The 17,289-nt window shown below is 44.3% G+C and overlaps 1 long non-coding RNA gene and 1 pseudogene across 1 annotated transcript in view; one reads left to right on the forward strand and one right to left on the reverse strand.

Moving 5' to 3' along the window:
- The window catches only part of LOC142845052 (uncharacterized), a 67,077-nt gene that overhangs the window by 43,594 nt on the left and 6,194 nt on the right, over nt 1-17,289 (reverse strand). The window lies entirely within an intron of this gene.
- On the forward strand, nt 10,985-12,035 carry LOC142845051 (non-selective voltage-gated ion channel VDAC2-like; annotated as a pseudogene).

Genomic DNA, 17,289 nt, shown 5'->3' on the forward strand with positions numbered 1-17,289 from the left:
TGGCAATATTACCAAAAGCAATCTACAGATTCAATGCAATTCCCATCAAAATCCCAGCAAAATTCTTTACAGACCTCGAAAGAACAGTACTCAACTTCATATGGAAAAGCAAAAAAACCCAGGGTAGCCAAAACAATACTGTACAATAATAACTTCTGGAGGCATCACAATCCCTGACTTCAAACTCTACTACAGAGCTACAGTACTGCAAACAGCCTGGTATTGGCATAAGAACAGACAGGAGGACCAATGGAACTGAATAGAAGACCCGGATATTAATCCACACACCTTCGAATACTTGAATTTTGACAAAGAAGAAAAAAATATCAAATGGAAAAAAGAAAGCATATTTAACAAATGGTGCTGGCATAACTGGATATCAACATGTACAAGAATGAAAATAGATCCATATCTATCACCATGCACAAAACTCAAGTCCAAATGGACCAAAGAACTCAACATAAAGCCAGCCACACTGAACCTTATAGAAGAGAAAGTAGGAAGTACACTTGAACACATTGGCATAGGGAACCACTTCCTAAGTATAATCCCAGTAGCACAGACACTGAGAGAAACAATTAATAAATGGGTCTTTCTGAAACTGAAAAGCTTCTGTAAAGCAAAGGACATGGTCAACAAGACAAAACGACAGTCTACAGAATGGGAAAAAAAAAATCACCAACCCCACATCAGACAGAAGTTTGATCTCCAAAATATACAAAGAACTCAAGAAATTGGTCATCAAAAGAACAAATAATCCAATAAAAAAAAAATGAAGTATAGACCTAAACAGAGAACTCTCAACAGAGGAATCTAAAATGGCTGAAAGACACTTAAGGAAATTCTCAACATCCTTAGTCATTAGAGAAATGCGAATCAAAACAACTCTGAGATTCCATCTTAGACCTGTAAGAATGGCCAAGATCAAAAACACTGATGACAACTTATGCTGGAGAGGTTGTGGGGAAAAGGGACAATTCTGCATTGCTGGTGAATGCAAGCTGGTACAACCCCTTTGCATGCCAGTGTGGTGATTTCTCAGAAAATTAGGAAACAACCTTCCTCAAGACCCAGTAATACCACTTTGGGGTATATTTCCAAAGGATGCTCAATCGTGCCACAGGGACATGTGTTCATGGAAGCATTGTTTGTCACAGCCAGAACCTGGTAACAACCTAGATGCCCCTCAACCAAAGAATGGATAAGGAAAATGTGGTACATTTGCACAAATGGAGTACTACACAGCAGGAAAAAAACCAACGACATCTTGAATTTTGCAGGAAAATGGGTAGAGCTAGAAAACATCATTTTGAGTGAGTTAACCCAGACCCAGAAAGACAATTATCACATATACTCACTCATAGGTGGTTTTTAAACATAAAGCAAAGAAAACCAGCCCACAAATCACAATCCCAGAGAACCTAGGCAATAATGAGGACCCTAAGAGAGACTTACATAGATCTAATCTACATGAGAAATAGAAAAAGACAAGATCTCCTGAGTAAATTGGGAGCATGGGAACCTTGGGAGAGAGTTGAATGGGAGGGGAGAGGCAGGGAGGGGCGCAGAGAAAAATGTAGAGCTCAATAAAAATCAATAAAATTTAAAAAATAAAATAAAAAATAAAAAACACTTTAGGATTCACTTTTAGAAATACAAATATCCAATTAACACCATAGTTTATGAAGACTATCATCTATCCTATATTTTATGATACCTTAAGCTTTCAGATAAAAATCCAATTTATTCTACAAATAAGCTAAAATCCTGCTGTAAAGTACAGGCCTACTGTAGATCAGTTTGAAGGGAATTGAACATAGGCTCAACAATATAATAAGTCTTTTAACCCATGAATATTTATTTGGCTGTTTTAATTTCTCTCAATAATAATTCTGTAGTCTGTAGTTTTCAATTAAATTAGGTTGATTTCTCTGCGCCTTTGATGCTATTAAGAATATTCGATGTTTTAAGTGTTGCATTTATTTGTCCGACTTGTAAATCTGTTTGTTCTCTCCTTGAGCTGATTATCGACACCCTGCAGAGGAGTTAATGCAGCAATTTGAGAATCAAAGTCATCCCGCGCGGTCTCCTCTGCCTTCTCTCTGCTGTTCAGATTGGATGATCTGTTTTTCCTTTCACCAGTTTCTGATTCTAGCTCTTGTCTTATCCATTCTACTAGTAAGCAGAGTCCTAGGAAGGGGGTTTTGAACCTCTGTCACTCTGTCTTTCAGTCGTGGAATTTGCATTTGGTTCTTTTTTTAAAAAATCATTCTTTTATGTCACTCTTTTTTTTAAATATTTATTTATTATGTATACAGTATTCTGTCTGCATGTATACCTGAAGGCCAGAAGAGGACACCAGACCTTGTTACAGATGGTTGTGAGCCACCATGTGGTTGCTGGGAATTGAACTCAAGACCTTTGGAAGAGCAAGCAATGCTCTTGACTACTGAGCCATCTCTCTAGCCCTGCATTTAGTTCTTTTTGTAACTCCTCTGTTTCCTCTGGTAATTGTTCCGTCACTGCAGGAGGACCTGTGCTTGCATTCTGACGTGTTTCTGTGACAGCTGCTGTGAAGTCTTTCTCAGCTAGCTTCACCATTGGACTCGGCTTCACCTGGGTGTCAGCAAGTCATCGCCTCTCCTTTATTTCCCAGGTTCTGGGCTGGAGAGATGGCTCGGCACCATACTAGTCTCCCAGAGTCCAATTCCCAACACTCAAGTGGGTTTACTCTCAACTCTCTGTAACTCTAGCTGCAAGGGATCCAACACCTCTGACCCCTGCAGGCACCTGTACTCATGTAGACAGACCCATCCACATACACACAACAGATACACAACTAAAAATAAAAAATAAATCTTTAAAAAGTTTCCTGGTTCCTGGTACACTGTGTGCTCTTCCATTGTATTAGGACACCCTGCCATTTGTGGGATGGCTAAGCCTTAATGGGCCTGAGAGCCAGCCATCCCAGACTGATAGTAAGAGCCTGGGCAGGAGCTATTTACTAAAAGCCAGCCTGGACGACGGGAACCTATGGACAGGGACCATATCACCTCAGCAGATGCCAGCTCAGACCCCTCCCCTCCCAGGGCAGGCTGCAGAATATATAAGGCTTACCCATTCCTGAAATAAACTGGGCTTGTTGTTTCAACCTGTTCCTGGTGCCTGCATTGTTGGTTTCGTGCCTACTTTTCCCTGTCCCCCAAGGGAGACTGGCCCCCTCTCCCCCCACCGCCCCCGGGACCCTGAAACAGCTATTTATGTTAAAAGACTCTTATTTAATTAGGGCTTCACTCCATTTAGGTCTAATGTAAAGGACTTGGCCTCTGAGCCCAGCTCCTAACTTTCTTCACACAATCACAAACAACTGGGCTTTCCCCATATCCTCCCTGATGCTGCCTGGAGTTTGGGAAATCTTCTTAGTCTGGCCCTCCTGATGTCTCCAGATGGAAAGGGCATATCAGAACTGTGCAGACAAGAGTGGTTGCGTAATATTTGTCTAACTATGAAACCATGTTGCATTTGTCTAACTATATAAAGATGTGTTGCTGTTTTACCTTGCCTGGTGAAGGTACCCGACTGGTCTAATAAAAAGCTGAATGGCCAATAGTGAGGGAGGAAGTATATGTGGGACTTCCAGTCAGGGAGAGTAAGTAGGGGGAGAAATTTAGACTCAGGAAAGAAAGAGAAAAAGACACCAGGGAGATGCCAGGGGCCAGACAGAAAGACAGACATCGAGGAAGCAGAAAAGTAGGGCATACAGAATGAAAGGAAGGTAGAAAGAAAGAAAGAAAGAAAGAAAGAAAGAAAGAAAGAAAGAAAGAAAGAAAGAAAGAAAGAAAGAAAGAAAGAGAGAAAACGGAGGCAAACCGTAAATGAATAGACAGGTTAAATTAAGAGCTAGCGGGCCATGCCTAAGTTAAGGCCGAGCATTCATAAATAATAAGTCTCCATGTCTTTATTTGAAAATTGGGTGGTGACCCAAAGAAAATGCAACTACAAGTGATGCTCAAATAAGGCTGCTTGTTAAGGTTTGGTCCCCTGTGTGTCTGTCAGTGAAAAAGAAGGAGATGCTGGGCCCTTTCTGAAGAGAAGAACTGAATCCTTGTTGGTTGGCTTTGGGAAGTGCCAGGCCTAGGTCACCTTTGTTGTGATGTTCAGGCACACAACTGCCATGCTGTACCTCTGATCCTAGGATCCCTAACTAATTCTTCCCCCCTTTTTTTCAGACTTCTTTTGCTGATGTCTCTTGCGTATTTCTCAGAGTCCATTCTTGCTTGCCCTTGGCTGGGAGGAGAGAGGACAGACCTACATTAGCTTGTCTAAACTAGAAACCCTGTCGTCAAGTAGCTCTTTTTTTTAATTAATTAATTAATTAATTTATTAAAGATTTCTGTCTCTTCCCTGCCACCGCCTCCCATTTCCCTCCCCCTCCCCCAGTCAAGTCCCTCTCCCTCATCAGTCCAAAGAGCAATCAGGGTTCCCTGCCCTGTGGGAAGTCCAAGGAACCCCCACCTCCATCCAGGTCTAGTAAGGTGAGCATCCAAACTGCCTAGGCTCCCACAAAGCCAGTACGTGCAGTAGGATCAAAAACCCATTGCCATTGTTCTTGAGTTCTCAGTAGTCCTCATTGTCCACTATGTTCAGAGAGTCCGGTTTTATCCCAGGCTTTTTCAGGCCCAGGCCAGCTGGCCTTGGTGAGTTCCCAATAGAACATCCCCCATTGTCTCAATGTGTGGGTGCAACCCTCGCGGTCCTGAGTTCCTTGCTTGTGCTCTCTCTCCTTCTGCTCCTGATTTGGACCTTGAGATTTTTGGGTCTGGCTTACCTCACTCAGAATAGTGTTTTCTATTTCCATGCATTTGCATGCAAAATTCAAGAAGTTCTTGTTTTTTACTGCTGAGTAGTACTCTAATATGTATATATTCCATACTTTCTTCATCCATTCTTCCATTGAAGGGCATCTAGGTTGTTTCCAGGTTCTGGCTATTACAAACAATGCTGCTATGAACATAGTTGAGCATATACTTTTGTTGTATGATAGGGCCTCTCTTGGGTATATTCCCAAAAGTGGTATTGCTGGGTCCAGGGGTAGGTTGATCCCAATTTCCTGAGAAACCGCCACACTGCTTTCCAAAGTGGTTGCACAAGTTTGCATTCCCACCAGCAATGGATGAGTGTACCCCTTTCTCCACAACCTCTCCAGCAAGGCTATCATTGGTGTTTTTTATTTTAGCCATTCTGACAGGTGTAAGATTGTATCTTAAAGTTGTCTTGATTTGCATTTCCCTAATCGCTAAGGAAGTTGAGCATGACCTTAAGTGTCTTTTGGCCATTTGAACTTCTTCTGTTGAGAATTCTCTGTTCAGCTCAGTGCCCCATTTTATAATTGGGTTAAGCTTTCGTTATTTGCAGATGATATGATAGTATACATCAGGGACCCCAAAAACTCTACCAAAGAACTCCTACAGCTGATAAACACCTTTAGTAATGTGGCAGGATACAAGATCAACTCCAAAAAATCAGTGGCCTTCCTATACACTAAGGATAAGGAAGCAGAGAGGGAAACCAGAGAAGCATCATCTTTCACGATAGCCACAAATAGCATAAAATATCTTGGGGTAACTCTCACCAAGGAAGTGAAAGATCTATTTGACAAGAACTTTAAGTCTTTGATGAAAGAAATTGAAGAGGACACCAGAAAATGGAAGGATCTCCCTTGCTCTTGGATTGAGAGGATCAACATAGTAAAAATGGCAATTCTACCAAAAGCAATCTATAGATTCAATGCAATCCCCATCAAAATTCTTCAAAGATCTGGAGAAGACAATAATCAACTTTATATAGAAAAACAAAAAAACCCAGGATAGCCAAAACAGTCTTATACAATAAAGGATCATCTGGGGGCATTACCATCCCTGACTTCAAACTCTATTACAGAGCTACAGTATTGAAGACAGCTTGGTATTGGCATAAAAACAGAGAAGTCGACCAATGGAATCCAATAGAAGACCCTGACTTTAACCCAAAAACCTATGAACACCTGATTTTCGATAAAGGAGCTAAAAGTATACAATAGAAAAAAGAGAGCATCTTCAACAAATGGTGCTGGCACAACTGGACATCAACCTGTAGAAGAATGAAAATAGGTCCATATCTATCACCGTGCACAAAACTCAAGTCCAAATGGATTAAAGACCTTAATATCAGTCCGAACACACTGAACCTGATAGAAGAGAAAGTGGGAAGTACTCTACAACACATGGGCACAGGAGACCACTTCCTACATACAACCCCAGCAGCACAGACACTAAGGGCCTCATTGAATAAATGGGACCTCTTGAGACTGAGAAGCTTCTGTAAAGCAAAGGACACTGTCACTAAGACAAAAAGGCAACCCACTGACTGGGAGAAGATCTTCACCAACCCCGTAACTGACAAAGGTCTGATCTCCAAAACATATAAAGAACTCAAGAAACTAGACCGTAAAAATCTAATCAACCCAATTATAAAATGAGGCACTGACCAGAGCCTGATGACATGCGCTTGATCCCTAGATTCCACATAGTAGACGGAAAGAAGTGGCTTGTGATCTACTTGTAGATGGTGGCATGTGCACACACGAGAGCGCGTGCACGCACACACACACAAATACAGGCGGTGCAGAATATTTGTTTACACTGTGTGAAGATGTGTCATTGTGATGGTTTAGTAAAGAGCCGAATGGCCAGTAGCTAGGCAGGAGAGAAGGGGTAGGACTTCCGGACAGAAAGAGAACCATGGGATGAATCTAGGCATTCAGGAGATGCCAGAGAGACTCTGAAGAAGTCCGACATATGGTACATAGGAGAGGTAATCAAACCACGTGGCAGAATGCAGACGAATAGAAACAGGTTAATTTAAGATATAAGAACTAGTTGTAAGCTAAATGAGTAAGTAAGCTAATGCCAAACTTCCATTTTTTTAAAGCCAAACTTTCATAATTAGTAAAAAAAAAAAATGAGGCACTGAGCTGAACAGAGAATTTTCAACAGAAGAAGTTCAAATGTTCAAATGGCCAAAAGACACTTAAGGTCATGCTCAACTTCCTTAGCGATCAGGGAAATGCAGGTCAAGTAGCTCTTAAAAGATTTATGTTTAAGGATGGGTGTGCGTGTGTGTGCACACATGTATGCACACACTAGCCATATGTGTAGATACCCAAGGAGGCTAGAAGGGAGTGCCAGGGAGCTGAAGTTGCAGGCAGTTGTGAACCTCCTGATGTGGGTGCTGGGAGTCAACTTCTGGGCTTCCGCATGAGTAGAAAGTGCCAGTACCTGCTGAGTCATTCTCCAGCCCTACAAAGTCTTTCTTATTTAAATTCACATTTATTTTATTGTACTTATTACTCAGCGAAAGAGTGTGTGTAAACAGGTGTATGGATACCATGGCTGCCCTTCTCTCCAAAGAGCCCTTCTCTCCTTACTCGGTGAGATCCAGGGATCAAACTCAAGTCATCAGGCCCTCATGACGAGCCTTTTAACACACTGGGCTGGCCCATCACAAGAACATTTGAAGTGAAGGAATTTGGCAAAATGTCAATCTCAGATCCAATGTACTGACTTAAAGAAAGCTGTACTGAACAGCAAATAAAACGGCAGTCTGCTTAGGACCTGAGCTGTCTCTTCCCGTGGACAACTCCAATGCAGGACAGCACGTCCCTTCTGCTGTATGGCGCTGCAGGTGTGTCAAAGCTTTATGAGCCTGCGGGGAAGAGCTAAGGAGAAAACAGCAGAACTGCCTGAGTGCCTATGGGTTCCTGCCACCGTGCTGAACAGCTGGTAAACTATTGATGAAAAGAACACAGATGGGGATGAGGGGAAACCTGGTACACAAACTTTATGAACACACACACACATACCAGTTCAGGAAAGAAAGACAGAAACCTGCATCCAAAACAGGAAATATAGGAAATACCAACTGAGAAACTCCTCACGCGTCACCTGCAAGCTGCCTGCCTGCCCCCACCTATTTTAAGGCAGTGACGCACAGCCTCGCTTTCCTTTTCTTCACCTGAAAGAATGACTTCCATCCCGACCGAGGCCCTGTCAGCAATAACGGGGCTATTGTTAGACCTGGACACACGGCATTTTTCTTCATTCTCTCCAATTGCTCCTTCCAGAAAACAGCTGTTCCTGTTCCTATGCGCATCCCAACTGCGGCCCTGCCAAAGGGAACCTGCTTTCCTAGGGAGCTTGCTGGTGTGGAGGCCGTGACTAGGAGGCCAAGACGACTCCCTCCATCCACCTGCTAAGGCTGCACCTAATCATATGAGGCTGTACCCATCTGCGGAAGGGATGCCTAAACCAAGGGAGTCTTCCCTCACTAGTTCACTGTCTCTGGAGGGCATGAGAACACAGTGTGACCATGGGAGCCCTTGGCTGGCACTCTGTTGTTCTGTAAGCTGTGTGTTTAGACACATTACTTCTCTGGCCTTTAGAGCCAATCTACGTACGGTAGTGCCCTCTTTATCCATAAGAGATACATTCTAAGTCTCCAGTGGATGCTGAAAACCATGGGTAGTACTGATTATGTCACATGCTTTTTTCCCCAATACACAACAAGTATGATAAAGTTTAACTTATAAATTAGGCACAGTAGGACCATAACAACAATCAATAACAAAAGAAAACATTTATACCAATACAGTGTAAATAAACTGGCATCTTCACTATTATTGTTCATTGGGGGCTATTATTACATAATCTATATGCCTCTTGAATACAAGTGTTGCAATATTATGAGAGTCAATGTAGAAGCTACTAAATTACTCAGCGGCATGCAGCATATACAGTGTGGATACATGAACAAAAGATAATTCACACCCCAGGAGGAAGAGGCAGGGCAGAGAAGTCAGAATGCTGCTTACAACTGTGCAGAATTTAAGTTTTATTTCTGGAATTTTACAGCTAAGATTTTTGGGCCACAACTTACCATAGTGACTGAAACGATGGAAAAGAAAGCCATAGCTAAGGAGGACTGCAGAAAACCAGTGCAACTTGTGCTTGTGTGGGTTAAATGAAAACAAAGCCTCCTCGGTGCCAGCAGCGGAGAATATTCAATAAGTCACGGCCATTACTGTTTTCATTATTTTTGTTGTTATTATTATCAGAGTCATCAAAGTATTGCATGTGTATTGTTCAATTTGATCTTTTAAGAGATTCGTACATGCTTAACTCGGGCTTCATTTCGCATTTTCAGGCACATATTCACTGTATGTTTTGTGTGCACTCTCTATGTGGGCGTTCATGCATGTGTGTGGAGGCCAAGAGAAGATGACAGGTGGTTGACACTGTTCTACACTTTTTCTTCTTCCTCCTTCATCTCCTTCCTTCTCTTTCTCCTCCTCCTCCTTTTGCTCTGTCTTCTTCTTCCTCCTTCTCCTTCTTCTAGAGTCTCTCACCAAACCTGGGCTCACTGATTGTCTAGGCTGGCTGGTTGGCAAGTTCCAGATCTGCCTGATTCTATTCTCTAGTAACACACACACATATACCACATCTTTCACACATAAACACATACTACTACACACACCATGCATATCTCTCTCTCTCACACACACACACACCACATCTTACACACATATCCACACATGACTGTACACACACCGTGCATATCTCTCTCTCTCTCTCTCTCTCTCTCTATCTCTATCTCTATCTCTCTCTCTCTCTCTCTCACACACATCACATCTTACACACGTATACACACATGACTGTACACACACCATGCATATCTCTCTCTCACACACACACACACACACACATCACATCTTACACACATATACATACATGACTGTACACACACCATGCATCTCTCTCTCACAATACACACACCACACGTCTCACACACACACTCTCTACCATACATCTCTCTCTCGCACACCCCCCCTCTCTCTCACATGCGCACACCCTACACTATACATCTCACACAGCCTGGCTTTTTACATGGGCACTAGAGGTCGGATCCTCACACTTGGATGCTTGGTTGATGTCAGGAGTTTTCTTCACTCATCCTGTGCTTTGTTTCCTGGGATAGCATCTCTTGATGAACTAAATTCTTCAGATCAGCTAGTCTGTGTAGCCAGCTTGCCCTTTCTCTTCCTCCTGTGCTCTGGGGTTACAAGATGGCCACCATGTGCTGGGAAATCCAAATTCTGGCCCTTGTGCTTTCCTTGCTGAGCCGTCTCCCCAGCCCTGTCAATACTGTTTTGTGATCTACAGTGTATACCACTTTGCTGAGTATTTTGTGGGCCCTTGGAGATTCTGTGTTCTGCTGCTGTTGGACAGAATATGCTAGGATAGGATTAGAGACCTGTCAGTTGGTGATGTCAGTTCTATGTTCTTGCTGATTTTGTCTCTGGTTCCTGCAAGCACTGAGTGTGAGGGCCATGGAGATCACATTCTCACGATAGCTATAGAATTTTTTTTCTTTCAGTTTACTTTTTGCTTCATACCTGTGAGCCTTTCATGTTTGGGTCACAAGATAGTTATCACTTATTGATGGATTATTTATTATTTAATAACATCCCTCTCTGCCCAGAGTAACTTTCTTTGTTTGATGTTTTGATTTAATATAGCCAATCATGCTTCCTTTCTATTAACAATTTTTTAAACTATTTATTTTTATTTCAGGACCATTAATATTTAGCCAACATGTATGTCTATGTGAGGGTGTCAGATCCCCGAAACTGGAGTTACAGACAGCTGTGAGCTGCCACGTGGGTGCTGGGATCAAACTCGGATCCTCTGGAATAGTAGCCAGTGTTCTTAACTGCTGAGCCATCTCTCCATCCAGCCCCTTTTATAAACAATTTTATGGTGGCTCCTTTACTTCACCCTCTAGCCGCGGTGGCTACAGCGCAATCGCCAGATAATGGAGCAGCCTTCACTGTGAGCAGAGCAGCGGTACCCCTCAGGACACCTGTGATGACCCCCCCCCCCCGCCCCGCAGCTTCGCTATGATGGACTGTTGTGTACAGACATATCCATGACCAATGTGTATCCCTCCATCCTATGCTGACCTTGGCAAAGCTGCCAAAGATATTTTCAACAAAAGATTTGGCTTTGAGTTGGTAAAGGTGAATGTGAAAACAAAGTCGTACAGTGGCGTAGAATTTTTAACATCTGGTTCATCTAACCAGACACTGATAAAGTTAGTGGGACCTTGGAGACCAGATACAAATGGTGTGAGCATGGTCTGACTTTCACAGAGAAATGGAACACCAATAACACTCTGAGGACAGAGATCGCAACTGAAGACCAGACCTGTTAAGGTTTGAAAGTGACATTTGATACTACCTTTTCACCAAACACAGGGAAGAAAAGTGGTAAAATCAAGTCTGCTTACAAGAGGGAGCATCTAAACCTTGGCTGTGATGTTGACTTTGGTTTTGCTGGACCTTTGATTTTCCATGGCTCAGCTGTCTTTGGTTATGAGGGCTGACTTGCTGGGTACCAGATGACCAGATGATGACAATGCCAAATGAAAGCCTGACAAGGAGCAACTTTGCAGTAGGCTACAGCACTGAGGACTTCCAGCTACATACTAAGGTCAATAATGGGACAGAATTTGGAGGATCAATTTATCAGAAAGTATGTGAGGATTCGGACACTTCAGTAAAGCTTGCTTGGACATCAGGTACCAACTGCACTCGTTTGGGCACTGCCGTTGGATCCCTGCTGCTTCCTTTCTGCAGAGGTCAACAACTCTGACTCAGTCAGGGTGGGTTAGACTCAGACTCTGAGGCCTGGTGTGAAGCTTACACCGTCCACTCTGGTAGATGGGAAGAGCTTTAATGCTGGACACCACAAACTTGGGCTTGCCTTGGAACTGGGGGCTTAATCCAGTTGAAAGAAACTTCTGGGAAGGGATACCAGAGGATTTGGCCTTAATATAGTTCCATGTGACCAGCAGGCTCCTCCCCTTCCCCCCAGAAGGTGATCCAATCAAAGGGTGATTAAACAAGAGCTGTATTTTAAATATTTAGACAGTTTCCTGTTGGCTGGTTTCTAGCTGGATGGTTATCTGGTTATCAGTGCTGCCGTGGTGCCGTCACTATACCGTATTTAAATGTATTTAACTGTTAAGGGTGCTACCCACCAGTGATGGAATAGACGTTTATGAAAACCATGATAGTGTACATATTTGCTTTATGTTCTTTTAACATTGACTATTGTACTGAATGAGATGGACCAGTGGATGTTTTAAGATGAGGTAAAAGATTTTCTTTTGTTATATTCAACCATCATTAGAATTACTTTGGTAATCCCCAAACATAACAAATGATGAATAAAACAAGTGTACATTAAAAAAAAAAACGTTTTTATGGTGTATCCTTTTCCATTCTTTTGCTGTCAGTTACTTAAGTCCATGAATTTGAAATGAGCTTCTTGGAAGCAGCATATAGTTGGGTCATCTTTTAAAATCTACTCTGCCAATCCACATTTTAATGGGTGTATTTAGACTGTTTGCCTTTATGATAATTATTGACCCGTTAGGGCCAAGTCTAACATTTCCTTATGGATTAAGGTTTGTTCTGTGTCTTACTGTTCTGTTTCACCCTGGCCTTTCTATAGGTTCCTCCAGGAGTTCTATTTTATTTCATTATAATTTTTCTTAAAGTGCCGCTTTCTATTGCTTCCTTGGTGAGGTTCATGTTTCCAAATGCTGCTGCTGGGAAACATGATGGGGTAGAAAGTGGCTGCTGGGCCGAGCTTTCTAAAGCCAGAGCACAGTCAGGAAGACTCAGGACCTCCCTGCTGCTTGCTGTGAGTAACAGGCTACCCACTGATGTCCCAACCGTAGACCAGATGTGGTGGTGGTACTGCCGCTGGCTGACCAGACTGTCTGCAGGGATCCGTGGGCTGTAAGAACGGGGGCTGGAGCCTCTGGCTGGGTCTATTCATGCTTTCCCTCCCTCCGTGGACCAGCCATAGAGAACAGGATGTCTTTGAGGATGGCTTTGTCCCTGCCTTTTAGTGATTCCCACGGCAAATCCCTCCAGAGCCAGGGGTAACCAGGAGAGAAGGGACAGCAGGAGGGCACCAAGCAGGTCACTGGTTCTCAGCTCCTGGGGTCTCCTGCTGGCACATCTTTTCCTCCCAGCTGCGGACCGACTTCTAGCGCGGTTATTTGTAGTTAGAGAAGTAGGAGAGGACCAGAAGTCAGCACAGCCTGTTCTTGATGCTTGGCTCTGCTTTGCTCCCTGGGTGATTTTGCGGGAGGAATAGGATCACTGGGGCTTCTGGTGGTCCAGACTGCACCTCCTGCTTTCTCAGGGGGGGGGACCTGTGCACCTGCTCTGCCCCGAGTCAACAGGATGCTGAATTCCTTTCGAAGAGCTAATCAGATTATCACTTCTCTCTGGGACAGCAAGTTGATTGTTAGCATCCTAGCCCCACTTCTCAGCATTGTCTCTGAGTTGTTGCCTTGCCTTGCCCCGCTCGCTCGCTCTTCAGTAATGTTTTCCTTATTTTATCTAGAAGGAGGCATTGGAGTGACTGGAACTTTCTTAATTACAATTGTTTAGCTGTGCTAACAGAGACTTCTCGTAGCTGGATCCTGCTTGTTTCTGTCTTGGACCCTTGCCTGGCTCTGGATGGGCTTTCAGCCCAGTGACTCACGGAAAGTGCTATATTAAAAACTCGGAGTTAGTGTTTTAAATCAACCAGCAAAGACATACTAGAAAACCACACTCTGCCAGCTGATAGAGCCCCTATCCCCCACTGCGAGGGGGAAATTCTGCCCCTTATGCGTTCCCTTGCCACACGGGTAGTCTTCTGCCTTTCTCTTTGATAACTGGAGGAGACAAATCAAACTTTCTGAACGTTTAGAAAGGTTGGCTGGATTTAACATGCCATGATGTTTTTCTCTTCTTTTTCTGTGTCTCGTGTTACCTGTCCCTGTGATTTAAAGGACTCTGATGAAGTTAGTTTATAAAGCTATGCCTTTACCAGATTCAGGTTTATGTAGGTATGACGGTTTTAATGATGCGATGAGTAACATAAATGCTGTGTGCATGCGCACACCCGCACACCCACTCACCAAACTCAGGTTGCCGGTCTTGGCAGCAGGCACCTCTAACTGCCGAGCCATCATCTCCCAGGCCCTCTGAAGATAAACTAATGTTCAAATATGGAGTAAGATAGTTTAAGGTACACTTTACATTTTCTTTGTCCTGGAATCCCTTTATCTCTGTGAACTATACATTTAATTTTTTTTTCTTTTAAACACATATATACCCTTCTCTGGCTCCTCACACAAAGTTTATTGTTTGAAAACAAGGTTAAGAGAAGCCAATAAATTACTGTATTCTATCTTATATAGGAGCAACTTACTTTAACCTAACCAAGGAATTAAATAAGGAACCTCAGACAACCAGTCAGTGTAGTAAGTCTTTTCGTTTATTTTATAGTTTAAATGTAGTTTTTTAAAAATCTGGATAAGCACTTTGAAGTGTCATTTCTTTGATTCTGGTAGAAGTGGAAGCAATTTGGGTGACTTTCAGAACAGGTCCTGGGAGGCTCACCGTCCCCTGAAACTTTAGCAGAAGGAGTGGTTACAGGAGTTTGCACAAACCTCACCCCATCTCCCCCATTCTGACATCACTATTTGCCTGCCTGACTCATAAGGCAGTGAAGGAAGAAAAAATAAAACTACCATCGAAACATGAAATAAGTCATTTTACCTTCCCTGCCTTAATCAAGCCTAAAATTAATAATAATTGCAAACTGGCTGGTAAAGGAAACACAGCTTTTCTCCTGCTTTCTTTTGAAATGAGTCTCCTTGTGCTGTGCTGTTTTGTTTTTTTGTTTTTTTTCCTACAATGAAGATTTGGAGAGGGATGAGTTTGGTGGTTTAGAAACTCAACCGCTATAAACAGGGCTGTGTCCCTTCCCTCCCAGGCATCTCAGTAAATAACCCCAGGCCATTGTCTGGGTCCACTCCTGTAGGAGGATAAAGAGAGTGGAGAACAGGAAAAGAAGGAGGGAGTCATCTGGTGACACACACACACACACACACCCCAGTGTACAGAAGGTCACACGCATCATGCACAGGGAGTCAAGCTCAAGAAAGATAGAGGGGAAGGAGAGGGAGGGAGGGGAGAGGGAGAGATGAGAGAGAGGAAGGGAGGGGAGAAAGAGATGAGAGAGAGAGAAAGAGGGAGGGAGGGGAGAAGGAGAGATGAGAGAGAAAGAGAGACTAATTAGCAAAAAAAAAATGTGCTTGTTGGTTTGAAGTTAGCTCCTAGAACAGGCTCCTAATTGCCCCCAGTGTTACTGGGCCCTTGCCACTCAGCAGAAAGACCATTTATCCAGCCAACAACAGGCTTTTAATAAAATAAGATGCTGGCCCTTTACTAAGGCGATCCTGGGAGTGGACTCCTTTTCCCTGGCCCCGTTCCTCCACCCTCAGTCCCCAAGCGGCAGTTCCTACAGGCACCTCCCCTGGCATTCCTGGGGCTCTGAGTTCTGGCTCTGCTGTGTCTCCAAGGCTGACACCCAGAGTGCTGGCTCCTCCTGTAATTTCTGTTTGCACTCTGCCTTCAGCCTCAGGCAGCCCTCTCCAGGCCCCACGTTCCTGCACGTTGGTACTGATAGCTGGATACTGAATGCACATAACGAACTGGGAGGCAGATGGTCAAGAGACCAGATTTCAGACGCCAAGAGCAAAGTCACCTGACCACCTCGATTCCATCCCCAAACCTGCCCTGCTTTCACCTATGGCTTTGAACAAGCTTGGGGATGTGTGACTAGGTTTTCTTCTTATAACGTCAGCTGCAGGTTGTTTATAGACCAGGAAAATGTTGATCTCCAAAGACATTGGGAATCGCTCCTAGCACAGTCCTGTTGAGCCCAGGTGTGACAGCCAGGTCAGTTACAACCAAATGGTCAGAGAAGATAGCTGAGGGGAGGCCATCCACAGGTTCTGGGGCCCCCTCCAAATTAGGAGGAGTCTGCCCTCCACTCCCACACTTATGTTTGAAGTTGTTGGGAGGAAGTGGGTGGAATGGGTGCTATTGATGCTTCTGTTCCTTCTCTCACTTAGAGACGTTCGTTCCATGACTTTGGAGAGAGAGGAAGTCAATGGAGCAACATCTGGGCATGTGGATGGAGTCAGAGTAGGGAATTTTGTCTCCTGGAGCACAGCCCAGATCCACCCCAGAACAGCAGGGTCCTGGCAGGAAGCAGGGTATACCAGCTAGCATCTGAGATGAGCGTGCTGCAGAAGATGAGCCAGGGCGACCAGAGAGCTGCTCAGATGGCGACTCCAGAGCAAAAAATGCACAAAGCCCCAATAAATCCAAAACGCCACAAAGATAGGGCCTGGCGCAAGACCACAATCAGCTAACACCCTTTTGAGCAAAAGGAGCAGCTCAGAGGTGAGTGGGCGAGGCTCCTGGAGGAATTCCTGGGGTCAAGGAAAATCTGGGTTCTCAGCTGGAGAACCAAAGTCAGCCCAGGACAGACCCTTCCACCGTCATCACTCCTTACCAGGCTGCTCATCTGCTCAGGCTAGCTGGGGCAGGCAGGGGACTTTGGGACACCTTTCTTTCCACTTTCATTCAGGGACAAAGGCACCTGGATTGCTGTGCTGTTCTTGGACCCAGTGGGAGAAACAGGGCTGATAAAGTATGTCAGACTAGGGGAGGAAAGGGTTATGGGTTCCAGGCTGTTGGAAAGAGTGACTTCTGGCATGGAGGTGACCCAAGACTGTCATGTACAACAATAGTGAGTGACTGGACAAGAATCTGTGTCTGGGCCGGGCGGTGGTGGTGCATGCCTTTAATCCCAGCACTCGGGAAACAGAGGCAGGCAAATCTCTGTGAGTTCGAGGCCAGCCTGGCCTATAAGAGCTAGTTCCAGGTCAGGCTCTAAAGCTACAGAGAAACCCTGTCTTGGGGGGGGTGGTGGTGGTGGAGAATCTTTGTCTGAGAAAGATGAGCAAACATAACATTCAGCCCATTAGGGCAACTGGGCAGAGTGGAGGGGTGACTCCAAGGTCAGTGGCCAAATATGGACAACCTATCTGAATGACTGGGTATCATCCAAGGGTAAGGTCAAGGCCAATTAACTACAGCTCTTAGAAAGTGAAGTGGGTGGGAGATGTCAGACAAGAGTCAAGAATGCCCAGGCTGAAGTGAAAGGGAAACAGGGACTGGGCAGGAGACTCAGAGCTCTCCCACATCCGCTCTGGTCAGATCTGTCAGGAGCCGTATACATGTGAAGAACTTCCCCAGCCAGAGGGGAAGAG

Source organism: Microtus pennsylvanicus, chromosome 2 (genome assembly GCF_037038515.1).
Source record: "Microtus pennsylvanicus isolate mMicPen1 chromosome 2, mMicPen1.hap1, whole genome shotgun sequence".
Lineage (NCBI taxonomy): Eukaryota > Metazoa > Chordata > Mammalia > Rodentia > Cricetidae > Microtus > Microtus pennsylvanicus.